Raw genomic sequence first — 20,405 nt, forward strand, 5'->3', positions numbered from 1 at the left:
CACCTTGGTGTTCATATGGACAACACCTTTGGCTGGAAGCCCGTGTTCAAAGTGTGTGTTATCATTTAGAGCAGACACTCACGGTGAATCAGAGGGTTTATGTTATATATGATTGTCATGAAGGTTGTGGAGAGGAATAGAAACCAGTCTCTCTAGGCAAGCACAGATAATATGGTCTGATCTTTATTCTCCATGCTAAGTATGAGCTCTTATCCTCTGGCACAAGATATGGGTAAACTTAACATTTCTAAACTATAGGCCTAATTTGGACCTACCTCAATTCAAACTTTAAATAATGTTGCTTGAGGCTGCAGGGGAATAGCTTCATGATATATTATATGGTTGTGTGTTGCTCTTGTCACTGTTTGTGAAAGATGAACAATAGATTGTGGCTGATAATATGCTTCAGTCTGACTACATATCACTTTGTTTATGTTTTTTTTTTTTATTGTAAGTACATGTCAGCTGTATGATAAAACAATATGTCAAGTGTTATGTGTGAAGCATTTGAACTCAAGGCAGATATCCCTCTGGGGACAATAAAGTATCACCTGCAACATGGTCTCCATGATGTGTAAAAAATTAAAACGTTGTCGTAGGACTATATCAAACACATCGTTGGAAAGGTCTCAACCTGGACAGTAACATATGTCAGTCTGAAGAGGATACATTACTCCTGCTTTGAAATATTGACCTCTGAACCTTGAACCCAGTCCATCTTTGAAGGCTTGACATTTAGCAACAGAAGGTGCTACAAACATAGGACCAGCTGTTATAGAAAGCTCTGGACCTCAGCTGTCATGTATATGTGGTCACCAACGTTTACCCACTGTAAGCACTGTTAAATATGGTAATAAGCTATTTTCACCTATTTAACGATTATATTTTTAAAATCTGATAATACCAGTGTGTTCCCTATCCCAAAAAACCCCAGGGTGTATCCACAATTATACACTGCCAACTTCTAATTATGAGAAATATACCAATATATTTAAAAACTACAACTCCCATAAGAGACGCCAAAGAAGCTGTTACAAAGCTTTGTAGTTCTTCCGGGGTGGTTGGGGGGACATGGTCGACTCCTGTGTTTCTGCTGTCTGCCGCGGCTGCTGGCTTCATTCCATTTCAGATTGCCGCCGCCCGCCGGCCGACCGAACACACAATACATGAAAAAACAATACATGAAACTGTATTTTATTATTATTAATATCTTTATTGTTTACATCCTCAAATACAACGTTAGACAAAAACATCAATATTACGAATATTATGTATTTTTATCTTCTTATCCGCTGAGCGGGACGTACTGCGTCACTTCCGGAGTATTCCGCGGATTCGTTTATAAACGTTATTACGGTGCATAACTTACTGGAACAAAGCTGAGCAACGTGTTGTTGCTGGTGACTAAACCACTGACTGTATATATGTACATTGAAGCGATACTGGCGTTAAAAACCCGCTGATTGCTCTCCGATTCTGTGAATGAATGCCCGCGTTACATTGTGGGATACCGGCTTTGAATGCGTCTAGCTCGGATCATATCGTAATGTTCTGTATTACAGTATACTGTAATATTTCACCGGTAATAAGACCGAAATATTATTATTAAAATAAAGAAATGAATACCTGGATAACATCTAAATAAATGTTGATAGATCTAGCGTTATAGTTTAAAAAATATAAATAAACAAACAAGCAATCCAGCTTCCCTGGCCGAAATAGACCAAAATAATAACATTAAAAGAAATACATATAAACCATGATAATATCTGGTGAAAAATGTTGATTAAAACAGCGGTTATTGGGCTACAAATACCAATAATAAAACTGTCACAGATTTCGAGTCAAGGGGCCGTGTTTTTTCTTTCGTCTATATCTGACGGTGAGGGATTAACATGAATTTCTATCTGACGGACCCCCTCGTCAAAAAATAACGCGACGGGTACCCCCCTGGCGTTGAGAATTAACGCCAGGGTTATTGACCATTTGACGAGTAGGGAGTGAGACTGTGTTGTTTAGGGAGAAACCTGGGACAGACCCAGGCTCTTGGTAGGCGGTGTCTGACGGTGCCGGTTGGGGGTGTGATGAACAGTGGCAATAACAGTCACAATAAAGATAATGGAACTATGACTAGAAATAGTAGTTGTAGTAGTTCATGGTGTAGCAGGGCACTGCAGGGCGTTACGGGGTGTAGCAGGACGTAGCAGGGCGTAGCAGCAGGGAGATGGATAAGCAGAGCTTGTAGAAAATTGTCCCAACAGGCGTTCAATAGAGAAAGACATGTATCTTATTAAATCTGAAGGGCTTTAACGCATGTTTATTCCAGCTGTGAGACTAAGAGTAAACAGTCTAATCTGAGTTGTAAATGCGTGGGAGACTTTGTATGTGTCACTGTGTTTGTGTGTGTGTGTGTGTGTGTGTGCGTGTGTGTGCGTGTTTGCCAGCCCAGCTTGATGACAATCTAACTGATTGGATAAGCTATAGTTAAACATGTCCGCGTGCCAGAGTCAGAAGTAATAAAGCTCACATTTGGATGGCAGTTTTCTTAAAGTCAAGGCACTTGTTATTATGCCATGAGTGCTATTCATCAAGCAGTTCTTACAGTGGCATCTGAGGACTAACAAATCATCGCTGTCGGGGGAAAACCTTGTATGTCCAAAACCGGCAACCTAAATAAAATAAAATACAATGCAATGACTTAATGCAGTCAGCACGTAAAAGCAACATACACAGACCAACATTCAAACAGGCACAATGCACAACAACAAGTAACGTTACACATTAGACAGCAAGCAACAAAACAAGAAAAATCTGCAGGCAGGCAGAAAAGGTCAACAGGCAGGCAGCAGTCTAATGTGCACATATCTGATTATCAATAAGCCATTTCTTCAGCTAAAACAACGCTAAGTATTTAGTTCTCTTATCTGCATTGGCGACATATTCCAGTCTTTAGATGCTGTTAGAGAGAGCGCTGACTGTTTGAAGGGGCGGGGTTACGTGGAGTGTGTGAGAGAGATGCACTGGCACGGCTTTACGGAAGCAATGGGTCATGTAACGCAACAGCAAACTATATGTATCTATATATGTACTCCAGGACAGTGTGATGTCACTTTACTGTGATCTGGTGCCGTGGTGAAGCTTTGTGCTCTTGTGACATAGAGCCTGTAACAATTATTACCTCATTTTCTAACCTAATTTTTCTTTTACATAACCGTGGCGTCTTTGTTTAACCGCAATAAATTCCTAACATTGGCTAAAGTCTTCAGGCTTATGACTGGTAATGGTTGATTTTGTTTAGATGTGCCAAATTGGAACTATTTCATATTATAAGTGTGTATTGGTCTCGCTATATATTTTTATTATTATTTCAATTGTTAGCTGTTGGCACTTGACCCTATACACGTTTATGGCAACAAAAATTACAAGGGGGGAGATCCAGTTAGAATTTTTTTTTAATGATAATAAAGAGGCGTGGTTTACTTCATAGGCTGTGTACCTGTGTTATTACATTATCTGGGTCACATGACTGTGATATATAACCAAAAGATGTATCCTGGAATTCAATCAAAACTTTAATTTGTTTAAAAAATGTAATAAATAAATACATATGTTTAAATTGGACTGAAAGAGACAATTTATTGTACAGCAAAATGTGGAATTGTTACAGCTCTATATGACATAAATCAGAAAATACTGAGACCTCTTGTTCCAGTGGGCCTCTCTGTAGTGGGCCTGTTCGTAAAAGTAATAGTCTCGCTTTGCCAGACCTTCCTCCACAGCGCTGTGGAGGAGGGTCTGGCTAGTCCACACAGCATTCCGGGATGGGAGAAAACGTGCTCTGGTTTATTGGCATTTCTTTAAACCAATCACAATCGTCTTGGGCAACGCTAAGCGCCAGGCAGAGCCACAGTGCCTCTGCAAAATAGCCTCTGGAAGGAACTTGTTTTGGTGGAACGTGTGTACGTTCAAAAGTTGTTTTAGTCGTGCAACAGAAAACTCAGATTGGACAGATAGTCTAGCTAGCTGTCTGGATTTACCCTGCAGAGATCTGAGGAGCAGTTAACCATAGTCCTCATAAAGCCACCAGAGTTTAAAATGACAACAGAAAGGAAGCCCAAGGCAACAGATATCCGGCCAAAATGAGTGAAATCCGACGGAATTTCCGTCACCAACGGAGCAATCCCGGAAGTGGAACGAAGGATATAGACTAGTGAAGTAATAACTGTATGTTGGACTGAGGATGAAGGTCCAGTGATGTATCTCGTCGTGGATGGTGCATTGAAGATGAAATAATAAAAAGTGAGTGCTGCCTGTAATTGATGAATGGGGTGATGAATAGTGCTGACATTATGAGTCGTTAAATCAATTAGTCAATGAAACAACAATTTTTCTAATTGTTTAAAGTGGTTTATTTAGCAAAAAATGCCACACATTTTCCTGGTTCCAGCTGGGAAAGATTTCAATGTTTAAGAATTAGATGTAAATTGAATATCATCACCAGGAAATTGTGATTGTGATTTTTTCATTTTGTGATACGAGTCTCATGTAGCGTAGCGAGTGTCAAAACAATTGATAGGGAGGCAGACTTCATGAATTCCACACTTTTAAGTGAGACCTTTAAAATGAAAAAAAATAAAATAAAATGAAACTATCAAAAGAAAACTTGAGCAACATAACAACATCTACTCGTACCATACAGATAAAACCAAGCATGAGTTTGTGGCAGCGTGGCTTCTCATCTATACTCTGTACAAGCAATCGATTATTTTTTTCCCTCCCTGAGCAGCAAAATGCAAATGCCTTTATAGAGTTCAACAGTGTGGTTCCAGAAGTACAAATCCCATTGGTTTTCTCCATAAGGATTTTAATTAGTAACCATGAGGTCTAAACCATCCGAGGTAGACTGACCACAAGCTATGGGGTTGTGTAGCGAATGTTTCTGCTCCTGTAGAAGCTAGAAGTCTGTATGAAACCAACCTTTTTTTAAAGTGCTCACATTATGCTCATTTTCAGGTTCATAATTGTATTTAGAGGTTGTACCAGAATAGGTTTACATGGTTTAATTTTCAAAAAACACCATATTTTTGTTGTACTGCACATTGCTGCAGCTCCTCTTTTCACCCTGTGTGTTGAGTTCTCTGTTTTAGCTACAGAGTATACATACTGGGAACTATTCTCAGAAGGCGAAGCACTGCTACTTCTGCTACTTGGGCGGAGTGATATGCTTGCAGCACCTGAGAAGCCCCGAGCAGAGTAGCAATGCTTCGCCTTTCTGAGAATATAGTTCCCAGTTTATATACGGTTAGAAGATGGCTGTGTCTCATGTGACCTTGTTATTTGTACACGCTGTGACTATACAAATCACAACATGTAAATAGGAACATGTTGGTGTTATTTTGTCACTTATTCGGAGCAGTAGGCTAGTTGGAACCGATTACCTCCAGGATCCGTGCTAGGCTAAGCTACCGGTGGAGCCGTCGGACAACGTTACAACACGCACGGAGATGAGAAGGGTATGTATGGACTTATCTAACTCTGGGGGATACGGTGAATAAGCTAAAGTTCCAATACGTCGGCGTGTTCCTTTAAGAAAAACATGTTTTATTTGCGATCTTATGGAGAAATACTACTGTAAACTACCCACAATCCTAAGCGTAACAGCAACGTCTCTGATTGGTCCAACTCGCTGTTACCATGGAAATGTTTACTGTGCCCACAATAACCCCTCAAATGCATCAAACAAACACATGAAATATCTCTACACACAAGAAACCCCATCAGTTGGTTCGGTCCAATAATGTCAGTGATGACGTCATTAAACATAAATACACAGGAAAAGCTCGACGGCTCCTCCCCAAACATGTCCTGAATGGGGGACCAGACAAAGTAACAGAGAACAGGTGAGTGTGAAGAAACAAACACGAACTGTTCAAACCTGCAACTTAACAAATCTAACTGAAACTAAACTGGGGCTGTGTGTTTCCTAGTGATGGTGGGATGAAGCCTCTGGAAGCATCAAAGATTTCCAGCAAATTGGTTCGCAAAAGGGTTCATTTCCCGAGGCTTCATTTGCTCCCAACACCACCTATATATTTATTATGACAAAAAAGTTTTCCTTTCTGGACACTCACAGCAAGAGTCAACACAAGGAGCAAAGCAAGGTCGAAAAGCAGTGGGCTTACACTGTCATTATTATGAGGCTCAGCCACTCAGGCTTTAACTGAACGTAGCCCAGAGGGGAAAATGTGTTGTCAACCCTGTGACCGAAAATGATTAGTTGGCAAAAGCTGTAATTGAGTTGGAAAGAGAGCAAAAATGGGAAGCTAGGCCTCCCATGCAATAGTCATTTCCTGTGTGTGTGTGTGTGTGTGTGTGTGTGTGTGTGTGTGTGTGTGTGTGTGTGTGCGTGTGCGTGCTTGTTTTACTATATTCGTGGGGTCCAAAAACCGGGGAATACAGTATACTTGTGGGGTCTGCACAGCCTTGTGGGACCCAAAATGCTGGACCCCACAAGGTTAAAGGGCTGTTTGAGGGTTAAGACTTGGTTTTAGGGTTAGAATAAGGTTATGGTTATGGTTAGGGTGAGGGTTAAGGTTAGGCATTTAGTTGTGATGGTTAAGGTTAGTGTAAGGGGCTAGGGAATGCATTATGTCAATGACGGGTCCCCACAAAGATAGTGAATGTGTGTGTGTGTGTGTGTGTGTGTGTGTGTGTGTGTGTGTGTGTGTGTGTGTGTGTGTGTGTGTGTGTGTGTGTGTGCGCGCGCGCAATTGCAATAACCTTTGTGAGAGTGGAAAAAGTACAATGGACCATAGCAGCAATAGGAGAACAATCAATAGGACCAGCCCAATACCAACTCTGGCCATGGACTACACTGAAATGTGTGTGTGTGTGTGTGTGTGTGTGTGTGTGTGTGAGAGAGAGAAAGAAATGATACAGTATAGAAATCTGATGAGACGTGGATGGACAGGGTTATTGATATGTGGATGATAAACCACACCCTGAATGATCTTCATGGCAGCTCACCAAAAAGTGAAATAGAACAATTTCTTTGTCTTGACAACAGTTGCCTGGCTCACTGCCAAACAGCCGTCCCAGCAGTACATGATGCTTTCAGCCAATCAGAACAGTCTATCTGCCAACTGGACCTGAGCAATTGGCAGACTGATATATGGGCCCGATGTGGGGGGGGGGGGGGTTATTGAAATATAAATATTGGCCAGTGTCTTCCTCATCCCAACCCACATGATGCTCTGTGTTTGACTAGATACAATAAACTAGTACACTGGTTGTTTACTGAAAGCAACCTGATTTTAAATTTAATTTCATGAAATTTCTGTATACATACTGTACGTATGCATGAATGTTGTCTTTTCATTAGTGCTATAGCAGCAGGACTGAGTAATAATTTTGTATTAAAAGTAAGTATTATATTGTGATGATATGGTCATATCGTGGTAACATCTCACAAAATTCTGCAGTCCAAATTAAAGATTCCAGTTGAAGATAAGATCTCATCTAATGCTGTGACAACATAGTATACCTTGAGACAGTAAAACATTTTCAAATATCAGAGATTTTGCCATACCTTGGCTACTTTTAAAGACATTTCTCTTTATTTCCAGAGAGTCTCTTTAAAGACGGCAGCATTGAGAGAGCTGATTGAGAAAAAGTGGATTGACGCCACAAGCAGGAAACAGGAAAGGACTCCTGTTGAGGTACGCTGTGTTTACTTCTTGTTTTGCTTTTGTGATTAAACCAGTAATATGTGTTTGTTTGCGAATTGATTTGTTTGAACTGACTCAGTGATATCAGTTACAGGTTTTTTTAGGCCAAGGACCCCTTAGCTGAAAGAGAGATGGGGCTGCAACCCCTTACAACATATATTGTATAAAACTGAATTGCATATTAAACTGGGTAGATGTATATCGTACATTATTTATACATGTTTTAATGTTAAACATACATGTGGAAGGCACAGTGAATCCTTAAGCTTAACTAAATCTGTGGATGGTTATCATAGTGGCTACCTTATCTATTAACCATCATCAATGTTGTGTAATGTTATTATTTTTTGACGTAGAGGCCAATTTACCTTTGCTAATAATATGTTGGATTAATATGTATCGATGTATATTTTCAGACTTTCAATTTTGAAAAGAAAAGAATGCCCAAACAAAAATTTGGCTGCCCCCCTGGAGTAACTCTGAGGACCCCCTAAGGGTCGCCGACCCCCTGTTAAAGATCTCTGGCTTATGCAGCACGTTGGTAAAGCAGCAGCCGCTTCAGTCTGTATTTGTGTAGGTCACATGGGTTTCTGCAGCGCTCAGAGTCAAACACAAAATCACTGTAGTTACACTGGAAAAACATTGGAAAGACTCGTACGAATTTGCTTCGGGTCGCAGTTACATACGTAAAAAGCATGAGTGAAGCGCTGGCCATTACGCAAGCTGTGTGGACAGCTGGACTGATGTAAAAAAGAAGCGTATCTGTTCTGTCAGACGTGCAAGATGGGCTGAAAAACATGGCTGAAACACTTCCTGTGTAGACAAGCTTTTACCAAGGGGGTAAGCTTCTCCTCGGACCGTGAACCTCCTATGGCGCCATTTTGATGCTAATAAGCCATTACCTCCCGTTAGCATTCCATTGACTGCCATTCATTTTGGCGCCACTTTGACAGCGAATAACTTTACATCTGAAGCATTTAAAGACTCTATTTGTCCATTGTTTATTTTTAAAGAAACACGACAATGGATAAAAGGCTCCATTACCTCGTATCTCACGTTATGGCTCCGTAGCAGACGTTTTTGTAAAAATAACGATTGTGTCATAACCACGTGACTTACTGTCGCATAGTAGAGGAATTACCGTACAGTACAGGAGAAGTGCGCAGGCAGTTTCGTCTCACATTAGCTGTTTAAGTTTAATTACTAATGTTAACTAGCATTTTAGTTAGCAATAATTAGCCTGTGTCCATGTCATCTCCTTACATATACCTATATATCTCACATTAGCTGTTTAAGTTTAATTACTAATGTTAACTAGCATTTTAGTTAGCAATAATTAGCCTGTGTCCATGTTATCTCCTTACATATACCTACGCTCTCCGTCTCTGCAAGATTGGGAATAATTGAGATTTCTCTTGGCACAGCTACCAGAAGACTTACAACTTTCAGACACGTTGCTCACGGCACATTTACGTTGTCTATCTCAGTTGGAGGCTGCGCAGTAACGCTCAGCCATCACCGGAAAAGTGCTTCTAAAGGCCTTCACTGGTCTCCGTCCAGAGCAACGGGATCTGTTGGTCCATTCTTATATACTGTCTATGGCTTTTACACAGCAATACCTATCTAAAGTTTAATAACATACGCTACTTGTTATACCAGACCAAGTAGACCTGTAGCAGCAAACCCCGATAGGGCTGGGTACTGCCAATGATTTCCCGAATCGATTCGGATTCACAAGGTCTCGATTCGATTACATTTCCAATTCGCTATCAATTAGGTTAGGGAAATCTCGGGTACAACACCAGTTTTGCTTGGATATAAAACTCGTGCTGTAAATTGTACAAGTAATAAGCAACCCTCAAATCATTTTTGTAATACACCATGGTTTATTGTTTATTAAAAGGATCCCCATAAGCTGATGCCGTAGCAGTTAGCTACTCTTCTGGGGTCCACACACCCATGATGTTTACATTAAGAGTTGACCCCCAAACACTGTGTGGTGGGTTGTACATCCATGGTGAAAGGCATACATTAAAAGATTGATTTGGGGATTTTATTAATCAATATCAGATCAGTCAAACAATTGGGGGAATCGATTATACTGTATTGCCCCAGCCCTACCCCCTGACCGTATTGATCTGAGCGAAAGTGTGCGTTTTATTGCTTATGAATTCAGCTTTTTATTTGTGAATGAAAGAGTGTCATTGCTTGTTTCACAAGTTCCATGTTCTTGCTTTAATCTCTGGTTGCAGAGCTGCAGACTTGAGGCTTTGATTTGAGCAAGACTGAAGTCACGAAAATGAGGTCTTGAGTCTTGACTTGGACTTAATTTACATGAGAGCTGACAAACGCAATTCTTGGATTGAGACCTAAAAAAAAATCGTTTTTGACCTAGTAAACCAATGCAAGCTAAAGGGCACTTTATGACATGCCCTATATGTTATTGCAGTGTGAATTTTCCCAGTCGGGAACTCATTTCACCGATTATTCCCACACCACTTGAATGCTCGCAATGGTAAAAAAAAGTATAAAGTGACTTTTTGCTTGAACCTGCTTGTGACTTGACTTAGACCTGCCCCCACAGACTTGTTTTTACCCCAAAAGATTTAAAACAGCTTTGTCTTCTATTAGGTGTTTGTAATTTTAGCCATTTTAAATGTATAGCATGTGATGACATACAATAATCTCGTTGGTCTTATCCATGAACAGTTTTTTGTATTACATTTTCATTCATTCAATATCAAAATTACAATCTAAAATTAGATATACTGCAATAGAAGATTTTATGCATATCGCCCACTCTTTTTTGCTATTTCGGGAAGTATAATTATCAGGAAAATATTCTTTTTTTCAACCATAACCCTAGGTAGTAGTGACAGTAGCAGTTCTAATATAGTTGTAGTAGCCTAGTAGATGTAAAAGTGATAGAAATAGTAGTAGAAGTTATAGTAATTGTGTTAGCATGGTTTGAATGTTTGAAAAGTATCCGCTATCGATGATTATAACCAACAACGTCAGCATCATATCAGTCTTTATAAATGGTGAATTCCTTGTTAATGTCGAGTGAAAATAGATGGTTGTGTACTGTAAGTAATTACAGAGTTCTGAAAAAACACGTTGGTGCTAAGGTGTTGCTTCTTATCAATATGATCTCCATATTCTTATCTACATATATCTCTCTGGTGACTGGATCAGGAAGGATGCATCGCTATAGAAACGCAGCTCACCTCAGTGCAGTTCAAACTCTAATTTAAGACCTGGCAGCATGTCTAGCCTGGGGAGAAACACGGGGGACAAAACGGCTGCGCGCCCTTATGAGTCAGTTTCTCTTCTAACCTTTATCTCCCATCTCTCCAAAACATCATTCATTCACCTGGGTATTTCTTTATTGCCACAACTGTTACACATTTACTGAAGTCTGGGTGACTCATGTCTGAGTGCTGCTCTAATTTCGGCCTTTTGTTTCCGTCTGTGCCCTACCAGACCTGCACAGCCTTGTAAAATGTGGCTAATAATATTCTGGCGACACATTTATACTCGGGCAGAAGTGGAAAGATGCCAGCGCACATACACACACACTCATATGCACAAACACACAAAAACAAACTTTCTATATTACATAAGCCCTGGTGGAGAGTTGTTTGGATCTAAGGCTCAGGTGTTCCAGCGCCAGGCACTAACAGGCTCTAGAAAAAATGTAGCACTGTCCTGTAAACACACACACACACACACACACACACACACACACACACACATATATGGTATTAGTGTGATAATTGTGTAGTGTGTTGAAAGGCTTGTCAGAGAGAACAGGGGAGCATAGGACAAATGCCTGCAGCACTTACCTTTACCTCCACTATCCTCTCATCACCATGTAATGTGTTCTGAAACAAAAACTGCTGATAGGTGGCCAGTCAACATCCAGCAACCTACAGAATAATGTCAGAACATTGTGTTCAAAGCTGCTATTTGTGTCATTTTAAAGTATAAAGGCTATATGTAACTTTCAGATTGTGTTGATTCTAGCGGCCGCTTTGGACAAAAGTGGTAGTGTTTTTACTAGAGATGAGCCGATACTGCCTAAAACGCTGGCATCGGTATCAGGAAGTACTGGAGTTTATGCACCGATCCAATACCACGTAATAAAGCCCTAAAGAAAATCTACATTAAAGTAGTTTATTTATGTTCTTTTTCCGTTATAACTGACTGTCAAACTGGATAATAAAAGAAAGTTCTGTGGCGTTCATTGTTTGTGTTTGTTCATGTTTCACAAAGAGTTTAACCTGAGCCAGACCGACAACAAAGATAGAAATCATATCACATCCATACAGGGATAGTAGTATGCAGTTGTTAAAACATAATAAAATATATGACACATTGGTATCGGATCGGTACTCGGTATCGGCCGATACTCAAGTTCAGGTATCGGAATCGGTATCGGGAAGCAAAAAATGGAATCGGGCCATCTCTAGTTTTTACCACACCTGCTGTCCTAAAGGTCTTTTCTTTACGGTGCTGTATTGCCCACTGTATATTACTGAGTCAGCGTTATGGGGAGGTCTATATAGTTGCGATGAATGTTTTGCTCAGACAAATAATAATGAATTTACAATAAGATAATAAGTTACAGATGCATCGTTGCATTTCAAGTATTGCGTACGGTAACTTAGCCTACTTTAGATGTATTGGGAGCTAAACCGGATATCACTGTCTCTAAAGCATTAGGAGTTTGTTGAAGCAACCAACGTAATAATAACTTAGATTAATATAGCGCATTTCATGAAAGCCACGGACGCTTTACACAAGTACAGTGGGACAAGGGAAAAGAAAATAGTAGGCCAACACAAACACGGAATAAAAGGTATAAAACGTCTGCGCTAAATGGAAGGGGGGCGTAATTTAATGTCGGCTACTGACGTACAACCATCGCGCAATCTAAAGTTAATTTATGAATAAAATAGACATTTTTTACATACCTGAGGGCCAATTCTGGGTCTGTTTTGAATCATTTACAATCCCGTAATTGTCTCCATCTGTTAATAGCCCGGCAGAGTGTGACTCGTGATTTGTCCGTTGTCTTTCCCTTTCAGCTTTTAGTTGTTCTTTGTTTAATTTCCTTCTTTTCTGTGATGGCCCTGCCCCAGTAGCTATCAGCCACAACTACAACAGATAACTTCTGCAATAACATTAAAATACAATTAGGCCTATATAAAGAAATCTCCTGCTTCCTTTTACCTGGCTCCGCTGGCATACGCTAACACTGGCTTTTCTGGTGTTTGCAAAGAAATCTGTTTCCCATCGGAATGTTTGCTCTGTAGCGCCGTCTACCTGCCACAAATCATTTTGTGACTTTGCGGGAAAAATCAAAACCGGGCAGATGCCTTACTAAAAACTACATAAAATAGCGTTCTTTTCACTGTTAGTCTCATTTGCTGTTACAAGTCATTTAAGACCATTGTATGAAAAATGACTTTAGAAACATTAAAAAGTTACATATAGTCACTTTAACTTTAGTCTGGCGCAATAGAGGCTTTGTTGTCCCTCCCCTTCTGCTCTCTGTGTTGCCATTCTCAAAATCCCTTCACTACAGCAGCAACAACCTTTGAGCTACATGCTGAAAATGGCAAGTTTTGACAAAAAGTTGGATCATGCAATAAAGCAGGCCTGCTCGGTTCTTTTGGTAAATGATTGTAAAGATTTACAATGAATGTGTTTACGGCATTTACTATCTAACAGGGACGTGCTACCATGTTTGCCCGCCTGATATGGATAAAGCTTATTACGCACGGCAAGATATGGACACAGACAATAAACATTCTGCTGGCCAGTTCTCCATCGTACACGGATCACCAGAAACATTCGTTGGAAAAAATAGAGAGCCAGCGTCTCTGCGTCCAGAGTTTAACGCTGCCCAGGACGATTGTGATTGGTTTAAAGAAATGCAAACAACCCATGTTTTTTTTTTTTTGTCATATCCCAGAATGCATGTATGTGTGGAGTAGCCAGACCTTACTCCACAGCGCTGTGGAAATAGGTCTGGCAATGCGAGAACCACTTGCATTTCAGACAGTGACAAAACTGACCATATCTTCATAGCACTCTCTGTAATACATGCAAAAGTATGGAAAATGTGTAAAAAGCACTAAAGGATGTGGTTTTATAATCTAGTGGAACATATTTGCTTAAAATGGTTGAATTCAGAAATAAGTGTAGCACATAACTCTATTGTAGATTTACACAATGTTTCCTTTTCAATGCAAACTCTTTAATCATTATTTTCATATTTGAAGACTAATGTATTGATACAATGTATAGGGTCTACATCCTTGAGATAGACTGTTTTGCTAATTTTGCCAGCGTCTCTTTTTGTTTTGGCACTGATGTGGACACTGCAAACATTGGCCCTGACTGATTTCCAATTCCGCTTCTGATAAAAGTGTAGTAATCCCCAGCAAATGTATTTAGTACAAAAATGTGACACACATTAGGCTCGTTCGAGATGAGCTGTGCCTCGCCTGTAAAGTGAATGGGACCAGGCGGCAGCAGCCGGGGGGCGGTGACAAAAAGCCGCGGTCAAGTCGGACAGTTTACAGCCATTTGAAGCAGCCTTCAGGCTGAACAGGAAGTCACAGAAACACTTGCATCCTGTTAGGTCCGATTATGATTTATTAAAATGTTATCAGACCCATATATCAGCTTGTATGCAGTCTCCAGTTTATGACAAATGCTCCACGTGCGACCTGTTGCTGATGTTAAAATACAACAGACTGTAGATGATCCGTAATCTGAACGGATTTAGTCTCTCTGATGACTAAACGTCACTATCAGCCACACAACATGTATCCTGTTAACAGAATAAGCCTTCAAATCAGACAAATGGCAATCAAAATCTCTCCAATAAAAAACTATAAAAAGTTTATATAAAACGTCACAGTATTGAGTCGATTCTGAACCAATCAGCTGTTAGATCAGCTAAGAGCCAGGCCTTTCCCATCATGCCCTGGGTCTTGCAGTCGGTGGTGAGCAACTGCGGCGCCTGGCTCTAAAAACTGCGGCTGCCTTGATGTCGTGAGGTTATCATTGTGCACGTGTGCATGATATCAGAGCAAGTCGGGATCAAGTCGGACACAAATCTAACCGGGCATGCATTGGGCGGCGATCACCGGTGATCGATTCTGCGCCTATTAAGACTAGGGTTGGTTGGGTTCCTACTCAACTGGTAGGAATCGGACCGGATTAGACCAAACAAAAGGTTGGTCAAAATGTCACACTTTCTCTGTAGTCTACCATTCGCTAGCTACCGTAAATGTAGGCTACTTTTAAAATGCCATATTTTCTCTCTGGGCTCACCAAAACGGACGTAAAAGCATATTAACCATTCACTGCACGTGATCGCTAGTAAACATATTACACTTTTTCAGTTTTTCAAGAATCGGTTTAGGAGTCGGAATCGTTTTAAAAGTACCCGTTCGGCATCGGAATCGTAAAAATCCAAACGATACCCAACCCTAATTAAGACTGCTGCAGCTGACTACCTCTGATAAGTTAGCCAACAGAGAGGCACATCTTATGCATCACATGCCAACACACACAGCCGTCTGTTGGCAGACTGTGTACAGAATGTTAGGTCATGATAAATACAGGTATTCGTGTCAAATGCAATGGGGGAACAACTGGAGGCACCTTGCTTTTGACAAATTTAAATATGCAAAGAAAACGGAAAAAAGGAGCACACACAGTACACTATCTCAGTTCTGAGATCAGTTCCTCACCACAGTTTCTGGTATAGGTTACCTTTCTATTTTTACTGTATTGTATCTGACAAGCCACTGGAGGACACTCTATCAATGGGGTCCACTGATGACTGTGGGTGTTCATTAGTTATCCGCCAGTGATGCAAAACTCCTTCACTCAACATTCCTTTGTTGTTGCTCAACCATCATCAGCTGGTCCACAGGCTCACAGGAGCTGGCAGCGTGTGCAGCACACACAAACACAAATCCATCCTCATATTCCAAAATCTGTCTCCCTGGGTAATAAAGCATGTGACAGGAATGGATGAATCAATCAATCAGTTAAGGGACATACATATGTAGTAGCTCATGCGAGCCACCCCAACACACACACACACACACACACACACACACACACACATACGCGCACACAATGAGCCGGTGATGCATGAGACAGATGCATAGTACACCTGGCCACAGGCTTACGACAAAATGGAAGAGATACAGAAAGCGTGGGGTGGTTGTGGGTGTCGTAGCATCATTCATCTACCATCTACTGCTGTAAACAAAAAAGAGAAAAGAAAATGACTGGAAAAACAAACCCACACATGCACAGACAGGAAATTGTAGTGTAATATGTTCCTCCAAGCTGATTCTATTGTATTCCACAGTATATGGATCAATAGGTCTTTCCAGATTAGAGGAAGTAGCTTTTATCCTGTGTTTTCCAATCCAGTGATCTGTCAGTCAGCTGTTATGTGTTACTGTAGCTTCTTTCTCACCTCCTATTGTATAATAACAGGGAGTTATGACTAGGTCTAACATTACTGCACAGACCAAGCAATCATTGCTGTACAGCTAAACAATCTACACCACTGAGAGGCACTTTTGTAAATCCTGCTAAGATTGATTGAGAGTATACAATAACAGTGTACTGTTTTGAGATATATATATATATATATATATATATATATATATATATATATATATATATATATAATATAGCAATGGTAGTGTTTATATAAAGTCTTAAAGTATAGTTTAAAAAGAAAACACTAAAACATATTAGTAGAAGCTCCATCCTCTTTATTTGGATTATCACTCAACAGAGTGTACTTAGAGTGTCAGCGCGGACTGGAGGCAACAATCAGGCCTGATTTGCAGTCTACGCTCTCAACAGTTAGAGGCACAATCCATGATTTGAATATATAAATAAGGGGAAGCTCCACCATCAACATTTAAAAGACAAAATTGGAACATGATGTCACTCCCAAAGTGATCGACAGATCTTTTAAAGGTGCAGCAAGCGATGCTGCGCGAAGATTGTTGATCTGTGAACTAAAATGCCATACAAATAGAGATTCTCTCAAGATTCATGGGTGCGCATTGCCATAGCAACCACTTCTGTTAGTGTCTCTGCTGACTAAAGGAAATATTGCAGAGCCCTCCCTTGAGTGGGATGCTCAGCACCACTGGAGACCACTGCCTTACTCTTGAAAACTATACACGGTCTGCTGAGTGTAAAAGTGGCTTGCAGTAGAAGTAAAGCAGAACAGACCCATCTGTATTGATAGCATCACTTAAAGTTAACCTAGACAATGTGACACTGAGTAGTAAATGTGTATCCTTCGGCACTGAGACCCATCATGCACTAAAGCAGGCGTGTCAAAGATACGGCCCTAGGGCCAGAACCGGCCAGCCAAAGGGTCCAACCCAGCCCACTGGCGGAAAATGTCTTTGTCAAAGAAAGGAAAAGTGGACATAGAGTGTTGGGTTTTCCAAGAAAAAAAAAGACCAGTTCCTATTTCTTCACAGAGGTAAACGGGCCGTGTGACCAGTGTGCTTGGTGTGTTTACAGCACCTTTCAGTCCTCAAGGAATATTTATCGCCACAATCAGACTCACTTCCTAGTCCATCCTGACCAGAATACAGTTGAAAACCGAGACATGTTGAAATTGTGCTTCTATTAAACTAGACATCTAGGCCTGTTCATGAACTGTTTTGTAAATACATTGTTCATGGTGTGAACAATGGTGAACATGGTGTATTCATTTATTGGTAATTATGCAATGGTTCTACTGATCCGGCTCCTCTTGACATGAAAGTGGGCTGTATGTGGCCCATGCAGTAAAATGAGACACTCCTGCACTAAAGATCTGCTGCTGTTCAGTTAAAGGCAGCCAAAGGGCCACTGAGACCAGCTGTCTGTCAGATGTGCCTATCACTGGTGTGTTTGTGCATTTTTTTGTGTCTTTCCATAATCAAGGAACATTGCTTTGCTTTGTATTGCATAAGAACGCAATCAATGAACATTATGTGCTGTATAGACCCAGCACGGCATACAAATAGGCAGACACATATGGTCAGTTGCTATGATGTAATAACCCATGTGATAGGATCCTATCTGATGCACATTGCCTGAAGGCCACCGGTAATGTGGACAAGCTCACACACAGCACACACTGGAAGCTGGTCCTATTGATTGTTCGGGGCCTGGTGTCATTCACAGAGGACTGGATTATGCAGATAGGACTAAACCACTTGTTCATCCTGTTTATGCAGATAGGACTTGTTCAGCCTGTTTTATTTCGCTGTCTGTATCTTCCTCCCTCTTTATCCATACAATTTAAAATGATGTGGAAGGCTAAACTTGCAGCCATAGGCTTCTTTTACTCACTAACTCTATATTAGGGCTACGATATGAGAAAAATATGTGACGTGTGATAGCGTTGTTGAATAATTACTTGCGATAAATGAACAGATATTAAAGTGTACTCAGTTCTGCATCTCCGCTGCTTTCAGTATTCTGCTAAAATGCAACAAATTGCTTGTTGACTTTCTTCTGTTTTACTGAACATTGAATTGAATATAAAAGGCACCACTAAAAAAAGAGAATGACATTTCAAAGTGCAGTTTTCTAATCATATTTTCTTTCAACCAACGCAAAAAAATCGGAGTGTCTTTCGCGATATGCCGCAGCCTTTGGCGATGTGTATATTGCGCCAGTTGATATCGCGAAGACGATATGTAGTACAGCCCTAGTCTTTATGCACTTATTATAGTTAGTACAACAACCAGAGACTCTAAAGGCATTCCAGCCCTACAACTGCAGTCCTCAAGCACAGACAGGCACAAAGAAACCCGTATTTGATTCAATTGACATGCTTATTCAGGCGCTGCATGTGGAGAACAGGGAGCAAGAGTCCAGTTTCAGTGATGCGACACACCGGTAGCCTTATTTTGTTCATCCACTGATTGCTCCCAGACAGTGGTGTAGTCTACGTGATACGCAGGTATACGCAGTATACCCGCTAAGAAAGCTCCAGGATTTCCATATACCCACTTAAAAATGCGCAATTAAATACAACAACATACTTTTCATCATATTTTTGACATATTTTGAATTGTCATGTGTGTTTTTTTTCTTTGCATAGGCTAAATAAAGGTATTTCAGCTGTGAATTGGTGCATCAAAGTGTATCAAAATGCAGGAAATGAAGTCTTTGACGCTCAAAATTCCCCCCCCCCCAAAAAAAAAGTCCCATTCTGGCCCATATATATATATATATATATATATACACAGTACAGTGACATTGACTCTACAGTACTGGGTGTCCTTGAGTAAGACACTGAGACCCCTAACTGTCAGTATATTAAAAAAAAAAAAAAAAACCTTTTGTAGTGTTATTACATTACATTACATTTGTAGTGTTAAATAAGTGTAACACACTAAAACTGGCCAGGTTAAGGGCTTCATTCATGGTGAGACACCTTTGATAATATAAAATAAAAATAATGTCCATGACTTCCTGTTTCATCACTTATTGCTTTAGTTAGGGACTAAAGGTAAGATAAGGCATAGCTGACACATTTTGTACCAACACTTGTACACATTAACATGATGCTACAAAGAGACCATTCACAAATCAAAAATAAATGTCCTCCACTTACCCTGTAATGTTTGGAAGAAGAATATAGCTCCTTGCAGCTTTGAAACCAAAGCCTGTTCTTTGCTTTGCGGATTTTCTCGCGGCAGTGTTTTTGGTCCAAAGCAGTTCCTCCCTCTCCCTCATGTAAAATAACCTTCGTGTTGGCTCACCTCTCTCTCTCTGTCTCTCTCTCTCTCTCTCTCTCTCTCTCTCTCTCTCTCTCTCTCTCTCTCTCTCTCTCTCTCTCGCTCTCTCTCTCTCTCTCTCTCTCTCTCTCTCTCTCTCTCTCTCTCTCTCTCTCTCTCTCTCTCTCTCTCTCTCTCTCTCTCTCTCGCTCTCTCTCTCTCGCTCTCTCTCTCTCTCGCTCTCTCTCTCTCTCTCTGGAAGAAGATGATGAATGAACCGCTGCGTCTCCCTTGCCAACACATTTACATAGAGGTCGCCTCCCCCGCGCTACGATTAGCTAGGATGCCTGTATAAAGGTGGATCCTTTTCATCCGATGTCAATAAAAAAGGAAAGAAAAAAAAAGCGCGCGCCTGTGCCCTCGCGTCCTCTCTGTGGCGCGGCCGACCACGCGCGCACGAGAGAGAGACAGACAGACAGACAGAGATGTAAAAAAGGAAAATCAAACAGCAGTCAAAACAGGTACAAATACAAATAATTGCTCAATTAAGGTCAGTTTTCTGTGTGTGTGTGTGTGTGTGTGTGTGTGTGTGTGTGTCTTAACATCAGTACAACCAACAATCATTTATATGTTCTTTCTCCTTCAACGTATTTTATTGCTTGCCTCTTTTAATCCTTTTACCTTTTCTTTTTTTCTGTTTTGCATAGGAAACTGTTCTATCTGCCCTCAGGTAAAATAAAAAAGTGAGAATCAAGAAAAGCAATAGAGAGAGAGAGAGAGAGAGAGAGAGAGAGAGAGAGAGAATTGCAAAGGAAAATCAACCAGCAGTCAACACAGGAAAATACAAATGATAATTGCTCAATACAAGTGTAAGATTTACAAGTGAATTCAT

The 20,405-nt window shown here is 40.6% G+C and overlaps 1 protein-coding gene across 1 annotated transcript in view; it reads right to left on the reverse strand.

Moving 5' to 3' along the window:
- Positions 1-19,515, reverse strand: part of LOC144528870 (hippocalcin-like protein 4) — a 31,131-nt gene extending 11,616 nt beyond the window's left edge. The window contains exon 1 of the mRNA XM_078267723.1: positions 19,411-19,515. The gene's annotated coding sequence lies outside the window, so the exon portion shown is untranslated. The remainder of the gene's footprint in view (positions 1-19,410) is intronic.
- Between the last annotated feature and the right edge of the window lie 890 nt (positions 19,516-20,405).

This window comes from Sander vitreus, chromosome 14 (genome assembly GCF_031162955.1).
Source record: "Sander vitreus isolate 19-12246 chromosome 14, sanVit1, whole genome shotgun sequence".
NCBI lineage: Eukaryota > Metazoa > Chordata > Actinopteri > Perciformes > Percidae > Sander > Sander vitreus.